This window comes from Hordeum vulgare, chromosome 3H, assembly GCF_904849725.1.
Source record: "Hordeum vulgare subsp. vulgare chromosome 3H, MorexV3_pseudomolecules_assembly, whole genome shotgun sequence".
NCBI classification, from domain to species: Eukaryota; Viridiplantae; Streptophyta; class Magnoliopsida; order Poales; family Poaceae; genus Hordeum; species Hordeum vulgare.
The window spans coordinates 345,392,968-345,398,967 of record NC_058520.1 but is presented as its reverse complement, the minus strand read 5'-3'; the positions used below and the strand labels follow the sequence as shown (position 1 = coordinate 345,398,967).

Genomic DNA, 6,000 nt, shown 5'->3' with positions numbered 1-6,000 from the left:
GACGGCCGAGGCGGCGACCGACGGCCACCGACGGTGAGGGCGACCAACGGTGAGGAGGCGAGGTGGTCGGCACGTGCGAGGTGGGCCTCTTCCTTTTCCCGTGTGCGTGCTGGAGGTTGAAAAAGACAGGATCCAACGGCTCGAGAGGGGCAAATCTCACGGTTGCACGTCGACCGGTCCAACAGTTGGGCCGGCGCGCCGGCGCAGAGTGCTGGCCTATTCAAATACATCTAATCCGAACACGGCCTAAGGCCTTTTTGGGGGCCCGTTTTAGGCCCCGTTTTCGGGATTGGTTCACCCTTTTCGTTTTGTTGTTTCTCCGGAGTCCGGATCGATCTAAAAACTCTTGCACCCGTCTGGCCCCGATTAAAATTCGGAGAAGGGAAACCAGAGAGAAGCAAGAAGCGCAGCGGCGGCGGCGGCGCAAGGAGCGCGAGCTCGACGGCGCGAGGAGCTCCAACTCGACGGCGCGAGGCCCCCTAGTTCGACCGCCGCCACTGCCGTCCCCACCTCTCCCTTCGCTCCTTCCCAGCGCGGGCGAAATGGCGGACAGAGACGGGGATTAGGGTTTACGCCGCCGCCACCTCCACCTCCGCCCAGACCTGCTCCGTCGCCTGCCTCCTCCGCTGGGCCTGCACGCATTCTCCCTCGACGGGCTCAAGTCTGTCACGAGTAACCTCTCCATCTCCATCTCGCCCCGACGCTCCTCTGCTTCCAGTCGCTTCCGGCCTGTCCCATCGGTAAGAATTCTTTTATGTTGTACCACCTCTGTTCACTAACGTAGGACGTTTTGGCACTAATGTCGTCCTACATTAGTGAACAGAGGTTGTAGCTTTGAACTCATGTGAGCGTAAATCGAGATGTTGTAATTAGGGCTTCAACTAGTGTTGGGCTGATTAGAGTACCAACAGATAGAGTTTCTTGAAATCCAGCAGTGCTAACTGTCCACCTTACCAAGATAACACAATGAAGGGCCTCATTCTCTAGTCAAAGTCATGCGCACATGTTGGACTAGGATTGCAAACAGTGCTTGGCTATGCTCGAGTAAACATTGAAATACCAACTTTAGTATTTTCTCTGAGAAATGTGCTTTGAGTTATTCCTCATTATATACGGGGTAATCGATTCTTTCTTGAAGCCTAACTAATATTTGAATTAGCTCTTGTCAAGTTTAAATCATAAGAACATGGCCTCTCTTTTGTGTTCTGAATATGAAGAATGGAAACAGGGAAGTTAAATACTTTGGAGACAATGGGATTGGGATTCCCCAATTCGTTCCTCTTGATTTAATCACAAAATATCTCTTAGTGAGAGTTGAAAGATTGTCTGTTTTTTGATGAGGACACTAATTTATATATTATCTTTAGGACTTTAACTATGACATCTTACCTTCCTCAGATTTCCTTCCAGACAAGCCAGACCAAGCACTACCCCATAGGTTTAGCATTACTGGCAAAGGTATGTCCCTGAAACCAACGGCATATTGAATACAAGTTGGCTGTGAATTTTGCATGTATGCAATCAAGTATGATAATTTTTTTATTGAACAAATATCTTTCCAATCTGATATTTGTCTCAATGGATGGCAGCTACACTGCTGATACTTGCATTTGACCCTTTGGAGCTGCTAGCTTTGTCTGAAGGTATGTCGTATTCTGGATTTCTGGCTATGTGTTCCATTCTTTTGTCGGATTGCGTGTGCACCCAAGGGAATCCCTAACATTTGCAAACTGGATTAGCATGGCTGGCAAGGAGTATATCAGTTAGTGTATAATTTTGATATGGTTTAATTCGGTTACACTTTGATACTTGGTCATCCTCATTTACGGCACCACCACCTGTTACCAGTTCCATTTTGTCCTCCATGTGAGAATTATTATGTATGGGTAAGGCTGTCTAGAAATTCCCTTCCCCAGGCCCCACCTTGTGTGGGAGCTTTCAGCACTGGGTGTGCCCTATTTTTAAGCTGTGTTTATGTTGTTTAATTGTAAATTAGCAATATGTACAATTTCTCCCATGGTCCTCTAATTGTCTTGTCTTGTCACTCAGGCTTCTTTCTCAAGAAGAGTTACTGTACTTGGAGTTTGTGCACCTGGTACTGACTCTGATCTATGTTTCTTTGGTGAGTGGCTTTCACATAACCATTGAACCCCCTTTTTTAGAATGTTCATGTTTGATATTGATATGTCATGTGAGTTTCTAAATACGTAAAAATAGAGGTTAGGCTTGAGCTCAGCTATTTGAGCTAAAGCTCGTTAGTCTCGTGGGCTTGAGTCTAGGCTTGAGCTTGGCTAGTTTAAGGCTTGAGCCGAACTCGAAGTGCTTATTGAGCTTGAGCTTTTTTTGAAAGCCATAGGGTTGTGTTGTCGTAGGTTGCTCAGATATGGCGATATACTGGTTTGGTGGCACCATGGTACGTAAACATATATAAATTAATGATTAGATGAAAATATGACGGTTTGGAAATACTAATAAGTCAATGGGAACATGGAAAATGCACCATTAATATAATCCTAGTTTTCTTCAGCCGCTGCAACTTCAGTTTGAAGCTGCCGAAGAGTAGGATCAGTCGCATTTGGACATGATCTGGTCTCCCTCTTGGATATCTTGAGCAAATACGCTTGAACTCTTTTGTAGTTTCCTCTGTATTCTTGTGCACAATACTTACATCTGAATCAAACATTTCCCCTACCTTATGCAAATGAGAAGGCCAATTTCAACAAGCGAGGACACTCAGGGTAAAATCTCAAACTCACCATGGCTAAGTAAAGGTCACTCAGATTTGCTGGGTGGATCAGTGGTTGCTATCGTTCCCTTCTCAAGTGTGGTGCCAGTTGTGGGGTTGGATCAACGGAGGCCGTCCTCCTTCCTTGCCGCACCGGCGTTGCTCAGGCAGAGACGTAACCAGGATTCTGACATAGGAGAGGGGGGGGGGTGAGGTATTTTGCCTATAGTGTGGAGACTGATCAGAAAAATGCGTAGACAAACAGCCTAGGCTAATGAATCCAAATCTTCATCAAGAAAAAAAACAGGTGGCGGCTCTGAAAAATTTAGTTTTCACTAAAAATTGCCACAAAGCAAATGCGAAAGGCAATTTTCATGTTAATGAACTAAATATTTCTACTGAGGAGGGATAAACAGTGCAAAATCTTGTCTCACAGGTCATGAATTCTCTAATTAATTTCTTATGTACGGAGTTTCTACAGTTCTGATTAAGTAGGTCTGAAGGCTCAGATTATCTAAATATGAGATAAGCCAAGGATTAACTAACAAGAGTACAGAGAATAACTTAGCCTTTCCTTTTGCGGGAAGAGAATAACAGAGCCTTTTATCATTGCCTCGTTGCCACCTGCACCCGCCAGCCGCCTGTCGATGCAACCTGCCGATCGTTCTTGCCCCCTCCAACAGCCTAGTATCCTGGCTGTATCCCTCTGGTATCCAAGTTAATTTAATTTTCTGGAAAATAAAAATGATCTGATAAATACGGGTTATGTATCCAGACGTATCCTACCCCTGATTCGCCAGTTTTCTGCAGTATCTGAGCTTCCTAGGTGTTATCTGTTGTGTATGAAGGTGCACAAACTGGAAATCACCACCTTGAAAACAATTCTATATAGAATGGGTTGGGAATATCAGCGGGTGCTGTTGATTTGGTTGAGATGAGATGAAATCATAGAACAAAATTTGGGGAAAGAAGATTACTGTTCTTATTGCTTAATTAGAAAAGCACAATACCTAGCTTTAAGGCCCCTTCTATGTGGCTTTGGCTTGTGCATATGCCAGCCTAAACTTCATTATGCTTTGTTTAATTGATAATATCATTCTGTTTGGACTGTTTTAGCACCCAATTAAGCAAGAGAATAGCTTTTATATATTCATCATTGTGTATACCTTTATTAAGTTTGTCATTCTTTGCATACACACATAATGCATTCATATGTTTGCTCACTGTGTACAATAATTAACATACAGCATATTAAAAAAAATCCTAGACATAATAATATTAGAAGCAGACGCGTTCTTTGCCGCTCCATTTCATCTTTTAGCGCATCGCTGTTGGTCCATGTTTGGCACTGGGTTCTCTGTTTCTGGGCTGTATTCTTTTAGGCTGAATGCTAATCTTTGGATGTGTTTGGTTTGGGAATGAAGTGGAATGGAATGTCATAGTTCCATTCCACTGGAATATGTCGGTTCCATTTCAGTGTTTGGTGGAGGCAATTAGGTGGACTAGAATGGTTCCATGTCAGCGTTTGGTTGAGGGAGCAGAACATAATAGATTTAGGTTATCTCACCTCTTTGTATTCGAATGGCAAGATTCTCACATACGTATATTACATTGTTGATATTATAGCTCCTGACATTTCCTCAATTTCTGTCTGTACATGTCAAAAATTTGTTCAAAACGCAAGTCATGCACTCAAAATAGGGAAGCAAAATCTTAGCATTGAACATTGTCGGTCGTATATCCTAAGCATTAAACATCGCCGCGGCCACTACGCTCGTAAGTTCTGGTCAGCTGCTGATGTTTACTGCTCGCCCACGTTGGTAGAAGTCCTGCCTGCCACAACTGCCCCACCTCTTTTCTGCTCGTCACCAGAGTGCGTCACCTGCTGGTGGAGGTCATAGAGGAGGGCGACCTTGTTCTGGAAAGTGAAAGATAGCGCGGACAGAGGAGGCTGACTCCATGGCTCTAGATCTCTCTCCCTTGAGATCTCCCGCTGACAGTTACGCTGGCATCGACTCGAGGCCGGCGTGGCTATGGTTCGCTCCGGCCGCTCCGCCTGTAGCGTCGATGGGCTCACATGCGCCACCGCCATGGGACGTAAGTGAGAGGTGCTGTCTATCGAGAGAAGGGGTGGTTCCGCGTGATTCCAGCGATTTGGAGGAATGAGTTGATTTGGCATCTAGGATGAACTAGCTGAATTTAAGCATGCGGAACATCGACCAGGTGTTAAGACTGAGCAGAAAAAAGGACAATATATTGTTTTAAGTTTTTTCTGCTCAGTCTTAAACACCAAACATATTCAGGCATGTCTGTCTATTTTCTAGTCCTTCCATCAACAAATGGCATGAATCTACCACTTCAAGCACAGCAGAGTAGAACACTGGTGAGCCACCAAGAGGAGCAAGCTGGAATGCTTATCCATATGGCATAAATTTGCATTGCAAACTCTACATGTCGATGCCACAGTTTGGAGGTAAAAATGCAGTTGCAGGTTGGAAGCATAGATAAAAACACACTTGCAGTTTGGAAAATGTTGCCTCCTTGCCCTGTGACTGAAAATAACTAACAAATAAATGTATGAAACATACATACTCATTGTTTATAAAGCGTCCTGCTTCAGACGCTTAAGCGTCAGAGCGAGTGGTATTCGCTTTAGGTTGCTTTACCGTCTTATGAACCATTAACTTACTGCAGTGCTAATGATTGAAGTAGGGGAAAGTAATTCTGCACTGTTAGTAAATTGCCCTGATAATTTCAATTGTACACCAAAAGTTTGTAAATATCTCTTCACACATAGCATTTGCAGGATGTACTCATTTACTAAAGTTTACGCTGAAAATAAAATTTGTTCAATAGGAAACTGTCGTGAAACCGAAAGGTAATTCATTGAGAAGAGTATGATGGGATGTTACATGCTAATTGATTTTCTGTTGATTTGCCTTCTTGACCATAGTATATGTACATAAATAAAATGGAGGAAATGCAAACAGACTTAATACTGGAGCCAGAGAAGAACACCTGCATGATTTCAAATTTATGTACTTTCTGCACCTTCATTTGCACCGCTGTAAACTAAATATGATTACGCTAGCAGAAATTCTTCTATGAGAACCGGACAAAGAACATGATCAGTAAGTTCTTTAGCTAATTCTTATGTATTGGCAATCTACCATAACCAACAACATAGAACATAGAAAGAAGATTCTAACCTTGTAGTATCAGGAGAACACATAGGGCCCCTTTTTCTGTCATATGTATATGTGTGTGTGTATATA

General features: G+C 43.5%; 1 protein-coding gene across 1 annotated transcript in view; it reads left to right on the top strand.

The window, feature by feature from the left end:
- Positions 1–374: 374 nt before the first annotated feature.
- LOC123443815 overlaps positions 375–6,000 on the top strand; it is a 28,056-nt gene continuing 22,430 nt past the window's right edge. The window contains exons 1-4 of the mRNA XM_045120345.1: positions 375–740; positions 1,399–1,458; positions 1,590–1,643; positions 2,050–2,122. The gene's annotated coding sequence lies outside the window, so the exon portion shown is untranslated. The remainder of the gene's footprint in view (positions 741–1,398; positions 1,459–1,589; positions 1,644–2,049; positions 2,123–6,000) is intronic.